We start from the raw sequence: 22,410 nt of genomic DNA, 5'->3' as shown, positions 1-22,410 counted from the left end.
GTAATATGTTTCCAAACAGTGCCCTTTCTCGTGTGTTGCATCAAAGCGGACACCACTATTTTGGTTGGTGCTCTTTTTATCTTGGGCAACCGTGTAAAATGTATTCCCATTTATCTCATACCCTTCGAAAGTACATAAAGTCGAAGATGGTGGCCTGGCCAAACAGTACCGCTGATCTCCAACGGTGTCGTCATTCATGAGATGTGTCTGCAACCAACTGCCGAAAGTCTTCTCGTGTTCCCCTTTAATCCAAGAGTCAGCCTTCCCCGGGTTTTCGGAGCGTAGAATATTCTTGTGTCTCACGATATACGGAGCCACCACGGTGGAATTGTGTAGAACTGTGTAGTGTGCTTGAGAGAAAGAATGCCCGTTCATACATACTTTTGCTTTCCTTCCTAGTGTGCCTTTTCCTGTCAGCCTACCCTCATACCGAGATTCAGGAACACCAATCGGCTTAAGGTCAGGAAGAAAGTCCACACAAAACTCAATGACCTCCTCTGTTCCATAGCCCTTGGAGATGCTTCCTTCTGGCCTAGCACGGTTACGAACATATTTCTTTAAGACTCCCATGAACCTCTCGAAGGGGAACATATTGTGTAGAAACACAGGACCGAGAATTCTAATCTCTTCGACTAGGTAAACTAGGAGGTGTGTCATTATATTGAAGGATGGCGGGAACAACAACTCAAAGCTGACCAGACATTGGACGACATCAATCTGTAACCCTGATAGACTTTCTCGATCGATTACCTTCTGAGAAATTGCATTGAGGAATGCATATACCTTCACAATTGCCACGCGAACATTTTCCGGTAGAATTCCCCTCAATGCAACCGGAAGCAATTGCGTCATAAGCACGTGGCAGTCATGAGACTTTAGGTTTTGGAATTTTTTGTGTTTCATATTTACGATTCCCTTTATATTCGACGAGAAGCCAGTCGGGACCTTGATACTGAAAAGGACTTCAAAGAAGATTTCCTTCTCTTCCTTAGTAAGAGCGTAGCTGGCACGCCCTTGATACTGCCCTGGATGCATGCCATCTCTTCCTTTATGACGTTCCTGGTCCTCCCGTGCTTCCGGTGTATCTTTTGACTTCCCATACAAGCCCAGGAAGCCTAGAATATTCACACAGATATTCTTCGTCAGGTGCATCACGTCGATTGCCGAGCGGACCTCATGGACTTCCCAGTAGGGTAGCTCCCAAAATATAGATTTCTTCTTCCACATGGGTACGCGCTTATCAGGGCCGTTAGGAACAGGTTGGCTGCCAGGACCCTTTCCAAAGATTACTTTTAAATCTTTGACCATATCGAATACTTCAGCACCAGTACGGATGACAGGCTTCCCCCGGGGTTCTGCCTTGCCATTGAAATGCTTGCCTTTTTTCTTTAAGGGATGCTTGGGCGGAAGAAAACGACGATTGTACGTGTACACATTCTTCCTACATTTGTCCAGATATATACTTTCTGTCTGATCCAAACAGCGCGTGCATGCATTGTATCCCTTGTTTGATTGTCCTGAAATGTTACTAAGAGCAGGCCAATCATTGATGGTTACGGAAAGCAACGCTCGAAGGTCAAATTCCTCTTGTTTGTGCTCGTCCCACACACGTACACCTGGTTCGGCCCACAGCTGTAAAAGTTCATCAACTAATGGCCTTAGGTACACATCAATATCGTTGCCGGGTTGCTTTGGACCTTGGATATGCACTGGCATCATAATGAACTTCCGCTTCGTGCACAACCAAGGAGGAAGGTTGTAGATACATAGAGTAACGGGCCAGGTGTTGTGACTGCAACTCTGCTGCCCAAAAGGATTCATGCCATCTGTACTCAGACCAAACCATAAGTTCCTTGCGTTAGTTCCTAATCTCGGAAACTCTCTCTCTCGATTTTTCTCCACTGCCGACCATCAGCGGTGTGCCTCAACTTATCGTCTTTCATACGATCTTCCATGTGCCATCGCAACAACTTCGCATGATCTTTATTTATGAACAGACGTTTCAACCGTGGTATTATAGGAGCATACCACATCACCTTGGCAGGAACCCTCTTCCTGGGTGGCTCGCCCTCAATATCACCAGGGTCATCTTTTCTGATCTTATACCGCAATGCAGTGCATACCGGGCATTTATCCTTATTCTCGTACTTCTCACCGCGGTAGAGGATGCAGTCATTAGGGCATGCATGTATCTTCTGCACGTCTAATCCTAGAGGGCAGACAAGCTTCTTTGCTTCGTACGTGCTGGCGGGCAATTCGTTCTTTTTTGGAGGCATCTTCTTCATCAGTACCAGCAACTTTTCGAATGACGAGTCAGTCACACCGGTCTCTGCCTTCCACTTCAGCAATTCCAGTGTGCTACCCAGCGTCTTCTGGCCATCTTCACAAGTTGGGTACAACAATTTGTTGTGGTCTTGTAACATCTGCTCGAACTGCAACCTCTCCTTTTCTGTGTCGCAACCTCGCCGTGCAATAGAAATGACCCGGCCAAGATCATAAGCGGGCTCATCTGGTTCCCGTTCTTCATCCTGATCTTCTTCTTCATTGTCTTCCATTGCGGTATCAGCATACTCAGGGAACATAGATCGGTAGTTGTCATCATCGTTCTCTTCTTCTTCATCGTCGTCTTCCATCATAACCCCTCTTTCTCCGTGCTTGGTCCAAACATTATAGCCCGACATAAAACCGGACCGAAGCAGGTGGCTCTGAATGACTCTTGAGGAAGTGTAATCCTTCTCATTCCGACATTCAACACATGGAAAAAACATAAAGCCACCACCATGCTTGTTTGCATCGGCTGCATCTCGAAAAGAATGCACGCCTTTTCTGTAAGCGGCTGTGCGTCGATCACCGTACATCCATGGATGGCTCATCTGCGTTATACGACAGTATATCAAATACAATCACGATCCTAAAAATTAGTACCGCACGGTCTAAACGAGGAAATATAGTTGCTAACCTTTTAGAATAAGTAGAAATAAAGAGGAAGAGGTTCAAGCATGGCTCAGGCATCTCATATTGTAGTTGTGTTCGGTGAACTGAAGCGGCATCCCTCTAACACACATTTCAACAAACACCTCTAGTGCATCAAAAAAAAGTGGAGAGCTAGCACACACCCACAATCCTCCATCCAAAAAAATGCAAGGAAGAGGGGAGAGGGGGTTGTGCTATATATAGGCAGAGGACTTTAGTCCCGGTTTGAGACACAAACCGGGACTAAAGGTGGCGCACATGTGGGCTGCCCATCGCGTAGCCCTTTAGTCCCGGTTTGGGACACGAACCGGGACTAAAGGCTCCTTACGGGCCGGGACTAAAGCCTCGAGGGAGGCATTGAGAATTGGGGCGACGTGGCCGGGCCTTTAGTCCCGGCCCAGAGGCAGGCCGGGACTCAAGGGTCCCGGCCAAAGGCCCGTTTTCCACTAGTGATAGTTGGTCCTCATTCACTTTTCTCTTGAACTTCAAAAATTTCAGCATAAGGAAATTATGTTCAGGAGGAAGTTTCATGGTGGTTCCTCAAGTAAGAAGGGTCCTCGTCTCTCCTTTCGGGAGCCCGAACCTTTTCAACTAAGGGACGCACAGGTGCAACCATGTGAATGGCCTTCCGATGAGTTCATGATCGAAGCAGGCTTCAAGGATGAGTTTGATGCACTTGTCCGCAATGCCGGGTTAAAAGAATTCCTCTCAGATAAATGTGAACAGTATGCTATGCTCACTGCCTCTTTCGTGCGTAGATTTAAATTTTTAGCTGGGCATGAATCATCCATATTGTTTGATCTGTACGATAAATCCTATACCGTGGGTCTGGAGGATTTCAATAGGATTTGCAAGATACCTGATGGAGGTAGTGTTATTGATCCACCTAAGTCTTCGGTCAGAGACTTTGTCTCCAGTATAACTGTAGGAGAAACCAGAGATATCACGCAAGCCACCATAGGAAGCATCCATTTCCCTGCCTTGCACTACCTTGCCCTCTTCATAGGTAGGTGCATTAACGGCAAGGGTGCACATTGTCACCTATGCGCTTCCGACCTCAGTATCCTTAAGAGCGCAGTAACAGGTGACAGGAGCTTCAATATGGGAGCTATTATAGCAAGGAGGCTGAATAAAAATGCCAGTGAGGGGGATTTCTTCGGTGGAGTTTATGCTACACGCTTAGCAAATTTTCTTGGGGTATCCATCCGTCCAGAAGACCCTCCTCTCCGTACAGCCTACCTTGATCGTGTCGCTCTAACACGCTACCAGTTCCTTGAGAGAGATCATGGATCTCTCCTATACCGCTTGATATTTAACCGGCAACGTGTTTTCCATATTACCATTCCTGCTCCTACTTTCTTTGACTTTCAGGTTAAACGAAGATACTACATAACCATAGGAGAGGCAGAGGAGTATGAGAGGGAGGCGACTGCTGCTCGACTTCGTGAGGCAGCTATTCAGGCAGTGGTTGCAGCACTCCCCTATAATACCCATTATGACTTTGGGTATCGCCAGGACCCACCATGGGAGTAGACCAAGCTAGGCCAAAAGCCTAAGCTTGGGCGAGTACGTGTTCTCACCGACTTTACATTCATGCTTACGCTTTCGCTTTGTTAGCCGGTGTTTACACTTTGCCACTGTATTATCCATGCTAGTTTCTTTTCGTTTTCTTGTTTTCTTGTTTTGTGTCCTTTCGAGAAAACCCAAAAAGATTTTTCTTTCTTCTTTTGCTTGTTGGGAGCTTTCCCGTGTAAATAGCTTTCTTTTTCTTTGTGTCAAGGTAGAAAATATTGGTTACAGTGTTTATTGGTTCTTGCATGCTTACCTGTTTAGCTTTCAAAGAGCCATATTACTTTGTCTTCTCCTTTGTGTTTGCCTGCAGATTCAGCTTAGCCCAATGCGCTTATTATCGTTTTCATCGTTCGATCGTGCAAATGAAAGGCAACAATGATGATATATTATGAAGTGACTGAGATTGAAAAGCTGGCATGAACTCTATCTATTTTGTTTTTGTAAATATGACTAGCTTGTCGACCCAGATTTAGCTTTGTTGTGAGAGAACCATGTTTGCAATGACAACTTAGAGATCATAGTTTCTGATGCCATGCTTATTTAGCTGAGAGCTTATAATGGTTTGTCTTGATTGCCAACATAGATTTTGAGATGACTATGATGTAGTATGATAGGATGGGATGCTCCTTTGAATGTTTCAAGTGGCTTGACTTGGCGCATGTTCATGCATGTAGTTGAAACAAAATCAACATAGCCTCTATGTTGTTCGTGTTCATGGTGATTTATATCATGTTCATGCTTGCATTTAATGTTAGTCAAACTCATTGCATCTTGATGACTGTTGTCGCTCTCTAGCTGGTCGCTTCGCAGTCTTTTGCTAGCATTCACTTGTACTAAGCGGGAATACTGCTTGTGCATCCACTTCCATAAACCCAAATTTTTTTACATGAGAGTCCACCATACGTACCTATTTGCGGTATCTACCTGCCGTTCCAAGTAAATTTGCATGTGCCACTCTCTAAACCTTCAAGAAATAAATCTGTTTTGCATGCCCGAACCGCTCATGTGGTGACAGAGGGCTATTGGTATCTTCCATGCTAGGAGTGTTATCCTCGACATGTGTTTATTCACAGTCCTTCACGAGAAAGGGGCCGGTATTTGGGATGCCCAGTTCCATGCTTAAATCGAAAACATAACTGTAAAACAAGACTCCCCCCAGATTGATGTTAGTATGGACGGTACCCGAGGATTCGGCTAGCCGTGGAGTGTGATTGATTGGTGGTGGGGGAGTTAAAACTTTACTTTTCTGTTTGGGAACCGCCTATAGCATGAGTAGCATGGAAGATATTGAGAACTCTTGGTCATTGCGTTGACAATGAAAGCATGCCACCCAAAATTATTATCTCTGTTTTCAAAGCTTGAGCTCTGGCACCTCTGCAAATCAATGCTTCCCTCTACGAAGGGCTTGTCTATTTATTTTCCTGTTGAGTCATCCTCCTCTTATATAAGCACCAATTAGAGAGCACCTCTGTCATTTCTATGCTTTGCTTTCGATTGATATTGAGTATGACTATGACTGTGACTGGATCTTCGTTGCTATGAATTACAATGTTTAGTCAGCCCTTGATCTTTGAAAGTGCTCTGCATTTATGTTTTTCGGTCTCAGAAAGAGCTAGCGAGATACCACCTATTCATATTGCTTCATGCTTGCTTTGATTGAAGTGTTGGTATTTGAAACTCATTATTATTTGCTCGTTAGCTGATTATGCCATTGATATTAGTTTACCGTGAGACCTTTGTGTCATTTGCTTATGTGGTTAACTTGTGACCTTGCTGAAATTCTGGTTATGAGTTAGACATAGTTGCAACAACAAGATCAAACAGAGTTTGTCAAAGTTTTTCTTTCTCTCTCAGTTTTTCAACTGAGTTGCTTGAGGACAAGCAAGGTTTTAAGTTTGGAGGAGTTGATACGCCTCCAACGTATCTACTTTTCCAAACTCTTTTGCCCTTGTTTTGGACTATAATTTGCATGATTTGAATGGAACTAACCTGGATTGACGCTGTTTTCAGCAGAATTGCCTTGGTGTTATTTTTGTGCAGAAATCAAAGTTCTCCAAACGTCCTGAAAATTTACGGGGAGCAGTTTTGGAAAATATCAAAAATACCTGTGCCAAGTTCCACCTCAAGGGGTGAGCCAGTGGGCCACAAGCCCCTGCTCCGCCACCACCCCCCTGGTGGCGGTGGGCAAGCTTGTGGGGCCGACAGGCACCTGCCGCCCCAACTCCAGCTCTATAAGTTGTATTTCGTCCCTGAAAAAAATAAAAAGAGAAGTTTTCGTCGCGTTTGCGATACGGAGGCGCCGCCACAACCTGTTCTTCATCTGGAGGGCAGATCTGGAGTCCGGCTTGGGCTCCGGAGAAGGGAAATCATCGCCATCGTCATCATCAACCTTTTTCCCTCTCCAATTCCATGAAGCTCTTCGTCGTTCGTGAGTAATATATTCGTAGGCTCGCTGGGCGGTGATGAGTAGGATGAGATCTAAAATGTAATCGAGTTAGTTTTGATGGGGATTGATCCCTAGTATCCACTATGTTCTGAGATTTGATGTTGCTACTACTTTGCCATGCTTAATGCTTGTCACTAGGGCCCGAGCGCCATGATTTCGGATCTGAAATTATTATGTTGTCACCAATATATGTGTGTTTTGGATCCAATCTTGCAAGTTGTAGTTACCTACTATGTGTTATGATCCGGCAACCCCGGAGTGACAATAACCGGAACCACTCCCGGTGATGATCATAGTTTGAGGAGTTCATGTGTTCACCAAGTGCTAATGCGTTGGTCCGGTTCTTTATTAAAAGGAGAACCTTAATATCCCGTAGTTTCCTTTTGGACCCCGCTGCCACGGGAGGGATGGACAATAGATGTCATGCAAGTTCTTTTCCCTAAGCATGTATGATGACACACGGAATGCATGCCTACATCACATTGATGAACGGGAGCTAGCCACATATCTCTCCGTGTTATAGTTGTTGCATGATGAATATCATCCAAACAAATCACCGACCCATTGCCTACGAGTTTGTCCTACTGCTGTTACTTGTCTTGCTCTGCTGCTGCTACAACTGTTGCTACTGCTGTTACTTGTCTTGCTTTGCTGCTGCTACTACTGTTGCTACTGCTGTTACTTGTCATGTTCTACTGCTGCTCTACTGCTGTCACTACTGCTGTTCCTTGCCACTGCTATTGCTCGTTACACTGCCGTTACTCTTTACTTTGTTGTTACTACTGTGCTTGCAGATACTAATCTTTCAGGTGTGGTTGAATCTGACAAATTCAGCTGCTAATACTTGAGAGTATACTCTCACCTCCCGTCATGCAAACCAACAAATTGGGTCGAATACTCTACGCTCGAAAACTGCTGCGAGCCCACGCGATGGTGGGCCATCAACAACATTCTTCCAGTTTCATTGCTGGGGAGTGCTAGCAGCATTCTTCTGGTGCCGTTGCAGGAGAAGGTTTGTTGTCATAAGCATTCGTCTAGCTAACACTAGAGATTGCAGGATCAACACTTTTCTGGCACTATTGCTGGGGAAGCACAGCTGACGTCCAGGAGGATACCCGAGATTGAGATTTCCACCATGCTTGCCAATTACACTTTCAAGGGTTGAACTCCGAAGAAACTAGGTGATCCCGGTGTGCCCACTATACCTTGCTCCATTAAAGGTAACTACGTTAGAACTGCTTTATGCGACCTTGGAGCCGGTGTTAGTGTTATGCCTCTCTCTCTTTATCATAGACTTGAACTGGATAAGTTGACACCCACTGAAATCTCTCTGCAAATGGCCGACAAATCAACTGCTTTCCCTATCGGCATTTGCGAGGATGTGCTTGTTGTGGTTGCTAACACCACTATCTTAACAGACTTTGTTATCTTGGATATTCCCGAGGACGATGCCATGGCTGTCATCCTTGGAAGACCCTTTTTAAACACTGCAGTGGCTGTTATAGATTGCAACAAAGGCAATGTCACTTTCCATGTCAACGGTAATGAGCATACGGTGCACTTTCCGAAGAAACAATATCGAGTACATTGCATCAATGCTATTGAAAAGACTTCATCGATTCTTATTGGGAGCTTTGAATGCCCTATTCCTCGTGTCCAGATGAAGTATGACTTGCTTGTTGGGGAGATTCACATCCCCATTGAGGTGACCAAGTGACTATTCGGAAATTCTCCGTCTTCTTTTGCGATTCGAGAAAGTTTTGTCAAGGGGATTTGATCAACCCCATTGACGGATTTCTTTTGATGACCATGAGATGGATGAATCAAGGAGTCACAAACCTCTGTTTCAAGCTTTCACCTTAGGTTGCTTAGAAGAAAAATGATAGATTTAGTTTAGTTTTCCCTGTTTTCTGTTTTAGCGTCCGGTAGAAAAGTACCCCGAAAATCAAAGTTCTCCTAACGCTCTAAAAATCAAGTATGATTTTTTCTGCAATTTTTGAAAAATACTGGGACAAAGAGTCTGTCTGGGGGCCACACCAGTGGGCCACAAGCCCTAGGGGCGCGGGCACCCCCCTAGCTGCGCCACCCAGGCTTGTGGGGCCCACAGGCACCCCCTTCACTCATTCTTGCTCCCATCCAGTTCTCCTACCTCCATAAAAAATCGTTTCGCAGCTCAAACCCGTGTTCTTGCTCCTCTTGCTGGGATTTTCGATCTCTTTGCTCAAATCACCGTTCTCCAAACTGTTTTGGGGAAATTACTCCTTGGTAAGTGACTCCTCCATTGGTCCAATTAGTTTTTTCTCTAGTGCCTTATACTCCGCATATTTTTGCTGCCTTGGTGACCATGTTCTTGAGCTTTGCATGATGATTCTAGCTGGTCCCAAGTAGTTTTGATGCGTAATATGGTCTCTAGGCACTTGTTGGAGTAGTTGCTACAAGTTTCGTTGAGCCTTATTCACTTTTCCTTAGAATCACTAAAATTTCAGAAATTTTCACAGTTAGAAAAGAGAAAGATGAGGAGGTTCTTAAGAGGCTCGTCAAGCCGTGACCCCAAGGATGATGGGAGTGAGAAGAAGCCCAAGTATTTGGTCCCTCGAGTCACAGAAGTTCGAGCATGCGAGTGGCCAAGCGACGTGTTCTTACACGTCGCTGGAATTTATGGGGACTTTTATCACTTGGTGGAGAACGCAGGCCTTATCGCCCTCGTTGAAGATAAGTGTCCGCAATACCTCCTCCTCACTAATATCTTCGTACAAAGCTTTAACTTCTATCCGAGGAAGAATCCTCCTATGGTTGAGTTCAAACTTTATGATATCCGTGAGCGCATGTCACTCCAGGATTTTTGCAATGTTTGCAAATTACCTTATGTTGGGGATATTCATGAACCTCGTCCACGGGACTTGGAAGCTTTCATCGGTACAATTGCTGTAGGAGAGGAGAGAGGAGTGTCTTGCGCTAGAGCTGCTAGCATTCATTTTCCCGTGCTTCGGTATTTCTCACTATTTGTGGGAAAATGTTTGATTGGCCGTGGGAAAGCTGGGTCACTTAGTTCCCCAGATCTTGCAGTCTTGCGCGAAGCCCTTTATAACAATAAAACTTATAGCTTGGGCGCTATAGTAGCTCAACGGTTGAACTTGAACCGTTCGAAAGGTGTTGTCTATGGAGGTATCTACGCTACTCGTCTTGTTAGACACTTTGACATACCTATTAGACTGGAGGAGGAAGAAGAGATTCTTCTTCCCGAGAGATATCTAGATTACGATAGCATGGTTCGCCATGACTTTCTTGATAGAGATATAAGTAGAAGGATGATTTATAACCTGGTGTTTAGTCAGGGTACTCGTGAGACTATTACTTCTCCTGCTCCTTCTTTGTTCAATCTTCATGCAGGCAGGTACACTATTATGCCCTCGGACATCTATGCATATTGGGGCTTGGCCCAACCACAGGTGCACGTACCCAAGCCGCCAGTCGAGTACCAGACGCCAGTTTATCAGTGGGAGCCAGAGGAGCTCACACAGCAGTGGCATCCTCAGTCCACTCCGGAGTACCCCGGAGCTGGTTATTTCCCTCCTTGGGAGTAGACCAAGTTAGGCCAAAATCCTAAGCTTGGGGGAGTACGTGTTCTCACCGACTTTACATTCTTGCTTATGCTTTCACTCTGTTAGCCGGTGTTCACACTTTGCCACTGTATCATCCATGCTAGTTTATTTTATTTTTCTCGTTTTCTTTTCGTGTGTCTGTCTAGTTTGAGAAAACCCAAAAAGATTTTCTTTTTCTTCTTTTGCTTGTTGGGAGCTTTCCCGTGTAGATAGTTTACTTTTTCTTTGGGTCAAGGTAGAAGATATTGGTTACAATATTTAGTGGATCTTGCATGCATACCTGTTTAGCTTTCAAAGATCCATACTACTCTGTCTTCTCCTTTGCGTTTGCCTGCAGATTCTAGCTTTGGTCCAATGCACGAGCACACTTATTATTGTTCACATCATTCGGTCGTGCAAGTGAAAGGCAATAATGACGATATATGATGAAGTGACTGAGCTTGGAAAAGCTAGTATGAACTCGATCTATTTTGTTTTTGTAAATATGACTAGCTCATCATGCCTGATTCATCTTTGTTGTGAGAGAAACATGTTTGCAATGACAACTTAGAGATCATAGTTGCTTATGCCATGCTTACTTAGCTAGGAGCTTATAATGGTTTGTCTTGGTTCCCCACATGAATGTTGAGATGACTATGATGAAGTATGATAGGATGGTATCCTCCTTTGAATGTATCAAGTGGCTTGACTTGGCGCATGTTCACGCATGTAGTTGAAACAAAATCAACATAGCCTCTATGATGTTCATGTTCATGGTGATTTATGTCCTATTCATGCTTGCACTCAATGTTAGTTAATCTCAATGCATTTTGATGACCGTTGTCGCTCTCTAGTTGTTCGCTTCCCAGTCTTTTGCTAGCCTCCACTTCCATAAACCCAAAGTTCAGTCATGTGAGTCCACCATACCTACCTATGTGCGGTATCTATCTGCCGTTCCAAGTAAATTTGCATGTGCCACTCTCTAAACCTTCAAGAAATAATCTGTTTTGCATGCCCGAACCGCTCATGTGGTGACAGGGGGCTATTGGTATCTTCCATGTTAGGCGTGTTATCCTCGATATGTGTTTATTCACTATCATTCACGAGAAAGGGGCCGGTAATTGGAATTCCCATTTCCATGCTCAAATCGAAAAGATAATTGCAAACAAAAGTCCCCAGGATTGTTGTTGGTATGGACGGTACCCGAGGATTCGGCTAGCCGTGGAGTGTGATTCATTGGTGGTGGGGGAGTCAAAACTTTACTTTTCTGTTTGGGAACCGCCTATAGCATGTGTAGCGTGGAAGATGTTGAGAACTCTTAGTCATTGCGTTGACAATGAAAGGATGCCACCCAGAATTATTATCTGTTTTCAAAGCTTGAGCTCTGGCACCTCTGCAAATCAATGCTTCCCTCTGCGAAGGGCCTGTCTATTTATGTTCCTGTTGAGTCATCCTCCTCTTACAAAAGCACCAATTAGAGAGCACCTTTGTCATTTTTATGCTTTTCTTTTAACTGTGTTGAGTGTGACTATGACTGGATCTTCATTGCCTTGAATTACAATGTTTAGTCAGCCCTTGGTCTTTGAAGGTGCTCTGCATTTATGTTTTGCGGTCTCAGAAAGAGCTAGCGAGATACCATCTATTCGTACTGCTTCATATTGTATTGATTGAAGTGTTGACATTTGAGGCTTATTATTATTTGCTCGCTAGTTGATTATGCCATTGATATGAGTTTACCATGAGACCTAGATGTCATTTGCTTTTGTAGTTTGCTTGTGATGTTGCTGAAATTCTGGTTATGAGTTAGATATAGTTGCAACAACAAGATCAAATAGAGTTCGTCAAAGTTTTTCTTTTGTCTCTCTCAGTTTGTCAATTGAGTTGCTTGAGGACAAGCAAGGCTTTAAGCTTGGGGGAGTTGATACGTCTCCGTCGTATCTACTTTTTCGAACTCTTTTGCCCTTGTTTTGGACTCTAATTTGCATGATTTGAATGGAACTAACCGGACTGACGCTGTTTTCAACAGAATTGTCATGGTGTTGTTTTTGTGTAGAGATAAAAGTTCTCGGAATGTCCTGAAAATTTACGAAGATTTTTTCTGGAATAAAAGAAAAATACCTGCGCAAAGATCCACGTGAGAGGGCGTGCTAGTGGGCCACAAGCCCACAGGCCGCGGCCACCCCCTATGGTCGCGTCGTGCAGGCTTGTGGGGCCCACGTGGCACCACCGCCCCCAATCTCAGCTCTATATCTTCCGTTTCGCGTGGAAAAAAAATCAGAGAGAAGGTTTCATCGTGTTTTGTGATACGGAGGCGCCGCCACATCCTGTTCTTCATCTGGAGGGCAGATCTGGAGTCCGTTTTGGGCTCCGGAGAGGGGAAATCGTCGCCATCGTCATCGTCAACCTTTCTCCATCGACAATTCCATGATGCTCTTCATCTTTCGTGAGTAATCTCATCGTAGGGTTGCTGGACGGTGATGAGTTGGATGAGATCTATCATGTAATCGAGTTAGTTTTTGACGGGGCTTGATCCCTAGTATCCACTATGTTCTAGATTGATGTTGCTACTACTTGGCTATTCTTAATGCTTGTCACTAGGGCCCGAGTGCCATGATTTCAGATCTGAACCTATTATGTTGTCGCCAATATATGTGTGTTTTAGATCCTATCTTGCAAGTTGTAGTCACCTACTATGTGTTATGACCCGGCAACCCCGGAGTGACAATAGCCGGAACCACTCCCGGAGATGACCATAGTATGAGGAGTTCATGTATTCACCGCGTGTTAATGCGTTGGTCCGGTTCTTTATTAAAAGGAGAACATTAATATCCCGTAGTTTCCATTAGGACCCTGCTGCCACGGGAGGGATGGACAATAGATGTCATGCAAGTTCTTTTCCCTAAGCACGTATGACTACATACGGAATACATGCCTACATTAGATTGATGAACGGGAGCTAGTTACATATCTCGCCGTGTTATAGTTGTTACATGATGAATCACATCCGTCACACTCATCCATCACCGATCCACTGCCTACGAGTCTTTTACTACTGGTTCTCGCTACGTTACTTTGCCTAGGCTTGTCCCTTGCTACAAAAGGGATTGGGCCACTTTGCTGCTACTGCTGTCACTTTGCTGCTGCTGTCACTACTGCTATTACTTGTCACTTTGCTGCTGCTGTCACTACTGCTGTTACTTGTTACTTTGCTGCTGCTGCTACTATTGTTCCTTGCTACTCCGCTATTATTTGTTGCAAGACTTTGTTGGCGCTAACCTCCCGTCAACAAGGCTTTTTATGGAGCCGTTGCCGGGGATTGTCAAAGCTTTTTCTGGTGCCGTTGCTATCATACTACCTTGCTATTGATACATTGCTTGCAGACACTAATCTTTCAGGTGTGGTTGAATTGACAACTCGGCTGCTAATACTTTAGCTTACCCTTGTGAGCGAATCAAGAAATTTGGGTTGAATACTCTACCCTCGAAAACTGCTGCGATCCCATAAGCTTGTGGGACATCAGAATGCACCAAGTGGCAAAGCAGTATCAAGCATAGCATCATCATAAGCATCATGGGCAGCAGAAGTAGCATCATCAAGCACATGCGACATATCAAGATTTCTAGCAGGAGGTGATGTCGCAAACTTACTCATAACTGAAGGTGAATCAAGTGCAGAGCTAGATGGCAGTTCCTTACCTGTCCTCATAGTTGAGGGCAAGACTTTAGTTCTTGGATCTATCGGATTCCTCATAGTGACCAGCAGACGTAAATCCCAAGTGACTCAGAGAATATAGTTGTGTTTCCCCGACAACGGCGCCAAAAAATAGTCTTGATAACCCACAAGTATAGGGGATCGCAACAGTTTTCGAGGGTAGAGTATTCAACCCAAATTTATCGATTCGACTCAAGGGGAAGCCAAAGAATATTCTCAAGTATTAGCAGTTGAGTTGTAAATTCAACCACACCTGAAAGATTTAGTAACTGCAGCAAAGTATCAGTAGCAAAGTAGGGTGATAGCAGCAGTAGCAATGGTAACCAGTAGCAACACAGTAACAACAGCAACAACAAAGTAACATAGCAAGGACCAGTAGGAAAAGACTCGTAGGCATTGGATCAGTGATGGATGATTATGCCGGATGTGATTCATCATGCAACAGTTATAACATGCAGAGATAAGTAACTAGCTCCAGTTCGTCAATCTAATGTAGGCATGTATTCCGTATGTTGTCATACGTGCTTAGGGAAAAGAACTTGCATGACATCTATTGTCCATCCCTCCCGTGGCAGCAGGGTCCTAATGGAAACTACGGGATATTAAGTTTCTCCTTTTAATAAAGAACTGGACCAACGCATTAACACTTGGTGAATACATGAACTCCTCATACTATGGTCATCTCCCGGAGTGGTTCCGGCTATTGTCACTCCGGGGTTGCCGAGTCATAACACATAGTAGATGACTACAACTTGCAAGATAGGATCAAGAACACACATATATTGGCGACAACATAATAGGTTCAGATCTGAAATCATGGGCACTCGGTCCCTAGTGACAAGCATTAAGCATGGCAAAGTAGTAGCAACATAAATCTCAGAACATAGTGGATACTAGGGATCAATCCCCGTCAAAACTAACTCGATTACATGATAGATCTCATCCAACCCATCACCGTCCAGCAAGACTACGATGAGATTACTCACGAACGGTGAAGAGCATCATGGAATTAGCGATGAAGGAAGGTTGGTGATGACGATGGCGACGATCTCCCCTCTCCGGAGCCCAGAACGGACTCCAGATCTGCCCTCCAGATGAAGAACAGGAGGTGGCGGCGCCTCCGTATCGTAAAACGCGATGAACTCTTCTCCTTGATTTTTTCTGGGCGAGACGGACTAAATAGAGCTGGATTTGGAGGCGGTGGAGTTTTGTGGGCCCCATAAGCCTGCCAGGCGCGACCAGGAGGGGCCCGCGCCTGGTGGGCTTGTGGGCTCAGGGCTCCACTTCCTCCGCTGATTCTTGCGCCAGTATTTTTCATAAATTCCAGAAAAATTCTCCGTAAATTTTCAGGTCATTCCGAGAACTTTTATTTCTGTGCAAAAATAACACAATGGCAATTCTGCTGAAAACAGCGTTAGTACGGGTTAGTTCCATTCAAATCATGCAAATTAGAGTCCAAAACAAGGGCAAAAGGGTTCGGAAAAGTAGATACGACGGAGACGTATCAAGCACATTCTGAATCTCAAGGGTTCGACAAAAGGGAGGAGAGTTCTAAACCACAATAGGGTTGCTGGCGCACGGCTGCTCTAAAAGGCCTACTTTCCCCTGGACCATCATTCCCTGAAATATTTTTCCATCGACGCTTCCACATGCGCAAACCCTTGTTCTTGTTCCGGACAACTCTGGTTCTACCCTTTGCAGAAATGCACGGATGCATCGAGGATTCTTGCATTACGTACCACTGTCGATGCCATTCATAAGATGGTCCAGATGATGGGGGAACATGCCTTGATGCCACTATGAGGTTTGCCCGCACCTTGGTGAAGGTGTTTGGAGTGGTATTTGAGGGAACCAAGTGTGAAACATACAAAAAGGTTGATAGTAATTGGATTAATTTGATCGCTACTTAATGGGCATGCGCTCAAAGGATACAAACAGGGATTCACAAACAAAAAGGGGAATTCGTAGTCACTATTTCCTGTCGTGTAAAAAAAAGTCTTTACGCGAGAGCAACATAGGTTGGAAGCAAGAGGTTTTCCAGCTTGAGTTGATTGCATGCATTGACAATGGAAGAACTATCTCAAAGGTATATGCGGGGTGTACCAAGGCCACGTGAAAGAGGCCACCATCATACTATAAGCAATGACATCAAGTGACTTGTGAATTTGACATGCTTTCTTTGGCATGACAGATTCTCACAACGACATCCATATGGTTGAGCGATCTCTATTATTCAAGTGACTTTATGATGAGGAAGCACCAATGTGCAACTACACCATCGACGGACACAACTACAACCCGAGATACTACTTTGCCGATGATATCTATCCTTAGTGGGTGACTATTGTGAAGACCATATTTGATCCCTATGGCAACAAACAAAGCCACTTTAAACAATCAAGGAAGCACCTAGGAAGGATGTGGAGAAGGCATTTGGAGTGCTCTAAGCTCGTTGGTGTATTGTTCATCGATCTACAATGATGTGGGAATCAGAGACTTTGTGGCAGCTGATTATATCTTGTGTCATTTTGCACAATATGATTGTCGAGGACGAGGATGAAGGGACAAGCTGAACACATGATTTTGAGATGTCCATAGTAGACGTCTGCCTTTCAAAACATGATGCGGAGCTATTATGTTTTTTTTGTGATGCGTCCGAATCTTCAAGATCAACAAGTGCACTTGCAACAGTACTCAATGATCTTGTGATGCATATGTGGACTCACAATAAAAACCAAAGAGTTTAACAGTGTTTCCTGTGAGAGATTCCAGTGTGTAAGAGAGAGAGTTTAATAAGGATCAGCATTGCGACTCAGCTCGTGCCCTAGCATCCACCAGCACATATGGATGAACACCACTCTAGCGCCATCGGCCACCTCCATGCTTCCTTTGTTCCGTAGTCGCGCCTCTTCCCTCCTCCTCTTCCTCGGGATTCCTGGCCACCTTGGCACCCCCAACTTCCCGTTCACTGCTACCTCTTGAGCTTGCGTTGGTTTTTCCCTTGAAGAGGAAAGGGTGATGCAGCACAGTAGCGAAAAGTATTTCCCTCAGTTTGAGAACCAAGGTATCAATCCAGTAGGAGTATCAAGATGAGGCACCAATGTTCCTGCGCAAAAACAAACAAACTTGCACCCAACGCTATAAAGGGGTTATCAATCCCTTCACGATTATTTGCAAAGTGAGATCTGAAGGTGAAAAGTACAACAAAGTAAATTTGTAGATCTGAAAATATGATGTGAAGTAGACCCGGGGACCATAGTGTTCACTAGAGGCTTCTCTCATGATAGCAAGTATTACAGTGAGTGAACGAATTACTGTCGAGCAATTGATAGAATCGCGCAAAGTCATGACGATATCTAAGGCAATGATCATACATATATGCATCACGTCCGAGACAAGTAGACCGATACTTTGTGCATCTACTACTATTACTCCACACATCGACCGCTATCCAGCATGCATCTAGTGTATTGAGTTCATAACAAACCGAGTAACGTCTTAAGCAAGATGACATGATGTAGAGGGATAGATTCATGCAATATGATATAAACCCTATCTTTTTACCCTTGATGGCACAACACGATGCGTGCCTTGCTACCCCTTATGTCACTAGGGGAGGACACCGCACGGTATGAACCCAAAACCAAGCACTTCTCCCATTGCAAGAATTATAGATCAAGTTGGCCAAACGAAACCCACAACTCGAAGAGAATTACAAGGATACAAAATCATGCATATAAGAGATCAGAGGAGACTCAAATAATATTCATAGATAATCTGATCATAAATCCACAATTCATCATATCTCGACAAACACACCGCAAAAGAAGGTTACATCGGATAGATCTCCATGAAGATCATGGAGAACTTTGTATTGAAGATCCAAGAGAGAGAAGAAGCCATCTAGCTACTAGCTATGGACCCGAAGGTCTGTGGTGAACTACTCACGCATCATTGGAGAGGCAATGGTGTTGATGAACAAGCCCTCTGTGTCCGAATCCCCCTCCGGCAGGGCACCAGAACATGCCCCAGATGGGATCTTGTGGAGACAGAAGCTTGCGGTGGCGGAAAAGTATTTTTGTGGCTCTCTCCGGTGGTTTTGAAATTTTAGAGAATTTATAGGCGAAAGAGTTAGGGCAAAGGAGCCATGTGGGGCCCACAAGCTTGCCAGGCGCGGCCCCCCAGGCCGCGGCTAGGGGTCTTGTGACCTCCCCGAGGTCTCCTGCCTTGGTTCACAAGTCCCCTGCGTATCTTCTGTTATGAAAAAAAATCATCCCATGGGATTTATTCCGTTTGGACTCCGTTTAATATTCTTCTGTGAAAAATGTCAAAAACACGGAAAAAACAGAAACTGGCACTTGGCACTGAGTTAATAGGTTAGTCCCAAAAAAGATATAAAATAGCATATTCATGCATATAAAACATCCAAAGTTGACAAGATAATATCATGGAACCATCAAAAATTATAGATACGTTGGAGACGTATCAAGCATCCCCAAGCTTAACTCCTGCTCGTCCTCGAGTAGGGAAGTGATAAAGACTGAATTTTTGATGTGGAATGCTACCTAACATATTTGTCCTTTGTAACTTCTTTCTTGTGGCATGAATGTTCAGATTCGTAAGATTCAAAACAATAGTTTACTATTGCCATGAAAACAATAATACTTCAAGCATGCTAGCAAGGTAATCATGAACTTTTGAAATAACAAGGCCAAAGAAAGTAATCCCTACAAAATCATATAGTTTGGCTATGCTCTATCATCCCCACACAACGAATTTAAATCATGCACAACCCCGGTATTGGCCAAGTAATTGTTTTCGCACTCTTACTTTCTCAAACTTTTTCAACTCTCACGCAATACATGAGCATGAGCCATGGATATAGCACTATAGGTGGAATAGAGTGTGGTGGAGGTTGTGAGGCAAAAAGGAGGAGATGGTCACATCGACTCGGCGTATCAACAGGGCTATGGAGATTCCCATCAATAGATATCAATGTGAATGAGTAGGGATTGCCAAGCAACGGATGCACTAGAGGTATAAGTGTGTGAAAGCTCAAAAAGGAAACTAGTGGGTGTGCACCCAACTTGCTTGCTCACGAAGACCTAGGGCTATTTTGAGGAAACCCATCATTGGAATATACAAGCCAAGTTATATAATGGAAATTCCCACTAGTATATGGAAGTGAAAAAACAAGAGACTCTCTATCATGAACAACATGGTGCTATTTTGAAGCACAAGTGTGGAAAAAGATAGTAGCATTGTCCCTTCTCTCTTTTTCTCTCTTTTTTTTGTTTGGGCTCTTTGGCCTCTTTTTTTTCTTTTTTTCTTTTGGTGGGCATCTTTGGCCTTTTTTTTTATTTTCTCACATGGGACAATGATCTAATAATGATGATCATCACACTATTATTTACTTATTACTCAATACTTAGAACAATGATGACTCTATATGAAATGCATCCGACAGTGTACCAGGATGTGCAATGGCAATCTCGCTAGTTATCTTAGTGTATGACGTTGAAACATCTCGCTAGTTATCTTACGATGATGCAATGGCAATATGAAAGTGACGGCACATGTCATGAGACGGAACGGTGGGAGTTGCATGACAATATATCTCGGAACGGCTATGAAAATGCCATAATAGGTAGGTATGGTGGCTGTTTTGAGGAAGATATATGGTGGGTTTGTGCACCGGCGAAAGTTGCGCAGCACTAGAGAGGCTAGCAATGGTGGAAGGTGGAAGTGCATCTATACCATGAACTCACATTAGTCATGAAGAACTCATATACTTATTGCGAATTTTTTTATCAGTAATCGAAACAAAGTGCTAAACGCATACTCCTAGGGGAAGGGTTGGTAGGTTTAACCATCGCGCGATCCCGACCGCCACACAAAGTGTTAAACGCATAATCCTAGAGGAAGGGTTGGAGACGTATCACTCACCTGCCCTTCATCTGCAACTGTCACAATTATATTTTTTTGTGACGATGGTTCGATGAAAAACGGTGTGACCCCATAAACAATCACTAGCATGTTTTCGGCGAGGAAAATCGGTTTTACGTGATACAAGTGAACCGTCACTAAAAGTGATCCGTTGTGTAGTGGTTATGTCAAAAAACCAATGGAGATCACTCATCTCATCTTTGAGTGCCGGAGGAGGAAAAATTGTAAGGTCAAATATGTACCGAAGGACAACACTTGGGCCCTAAAAGTCAACATCACCGAAATCGTATCCTTGGACCACGTCCGTCAACTCACCGCCCTTTGGCTAGAGCTTGGTAATGTCAACCTTCTAGAAGGCATCGGCCATCACATATCTTGGAAGCACACATCTAGCGGCTACTCGTAGCCTCCGCCTACATGGCTCAAATCCTGGGTGCAATCCACACCTTCATGGAAATAATGGTTTGAAAAGCATGGCCCCCTATGAATGTCATTTTTTCACTTGTCTGCCATTTAAAATAGGGTTTGAACAACGAATAGGTTGGTTAAACCCGGTCGGCCAAATTGTGACCTATACCCCCGTGCAAAAGGGAGCAAGAATCCAATTCACAATTGTGTCAGTCAAAAATATTGATACACATTAAGGCTATGGGGTTTGGTGAAGGAATGGCTACAACTTGCATATCTTGGCACCACCGCTTGGTACTTGGGGCGCTCAACCAAATAAGAATGATGGATCAACATGTGTGAAAGCAACGTTCCAAATAGGCGCACCATGGGCTCGCTCACTATGCTTCTAAGTTGGGCCATTTGGAACCAGACAAATGATAGAGTCTTCCACCCCAAGTCTGCACCTCCAACAATCCTCCTTAGGCTTTGTTGTGTAGAAGTGGATTGAAAAGGTTTGAGGACGAGGGAATTTGAGGGGATTTGGTGAATCCCTTTCTTTCATCCAATCCTCTCAAATCTTCAGGGTTTTGCTTCCATCAGTCCTTCGAAGAGGATTCTGAAACACGTGGATAGGAAGAGATTAAAGGGGAATGGAGGGGATTCGGCTAAGCAAACCCTTCTTACCAAATGGGCGTCCGAGGTTTTGTGGGGTTTCTGGCCCTCTCGGGGATTTTTTTCTCGAAACTTCCTGAATCCCTTCGTGTCAAACGAGGCCTTAAGGGTATAAAGAAAAAGGGTAAACTTTACGTCATGGCAGGGGCAAATCACTTGGGTCTAATCATGCATGAAGAGTAGTGTCCTTGTTCTATGTTGGTGGATGCTTGAGCGTAGTTTGTAACCAAAACACTAAATTGCTCGCTTAATTAATGGATAAGATATTTTTTACCTTGGTTTAAAAAGAAATTTTTATGCATTAATGTGTACTTTAAATATGTTTAAGCTATGTTTTTTTTCTAAGAGCAATTAGGGTAACATCAACGGATCGACCCAAACGGACGGCGATTTTGTTCGTTTTTCGTTCAATTGGGTTAGTCGGCCTGTCTGTGTCCGCTTTTTTAAATGGGTCATCACAAGCACCCAACGGAAAGCAAATGTACAGCAACACTGTGGTAATATAATAATGGAAGAAAGGTGGGTGGGAATGGACCTACGAATTAAATAAACAGGCAGAGGTGGGTGGATAGCTGTGTGACAAGTAGGTCAGGCCGGCCACATGCGGACACAGAGAGGGTGTGCGTGCGTCCGCTTCGGGTCCACGCAGACGTATTTTAGTCCCAAATTTGAGCCAGAAATGGGTCGACGCGAACGCAAAGCGGACGTGTTTTGAAAATGAATCCGTGCGTTCAGCCATTATTTTTATCCGCACGGATCCAACCGGACGATGGTGAACAAAATAGATCAGTTCATTAAAGTTGCTCTAATTATTTACTTATTATGATATTTTATGTGTACGATCAACCGACGTCCATAGATTTGCATGTACTTGAAGTTTTTATATGAAAAATGTAACTGTACAAGAGTACATTGAAGGAGCCGTTTGGCGCTGTTCAGACTCGTATCTGAGTACGTCCATAAATATTTAAGACGTCAGATTTGTCAATTCCGACCGTAGATTCTTTTATAAGAAAAGGTTTATTTTAAACCATGAACTCATAGAGGTTCGGCGAAATGAATTTGAAAGTCAAAATCTATGTCGATTGCATCCTGAATTATGCAATCCTGATCTAAATC

This window comes from Hordeum vulgare, chromosome 7H (genome assembly GCF_904849725.1).
Source record: "Hordeum vulgare subsp. vulgare chromosome 7H, MorexV3_pseudomolecules_assembly, whole genome shotgun sequence".
NCBI classification, from domain to species: Eukaryota; Viridiplantae; Streptophyta; class Magnoliopsida; order Poales; family Poaceae; genus Hordeum; species Hordeum vulgare.
This window is presented reverse-complemented; position numbering follows the sequence as displayed.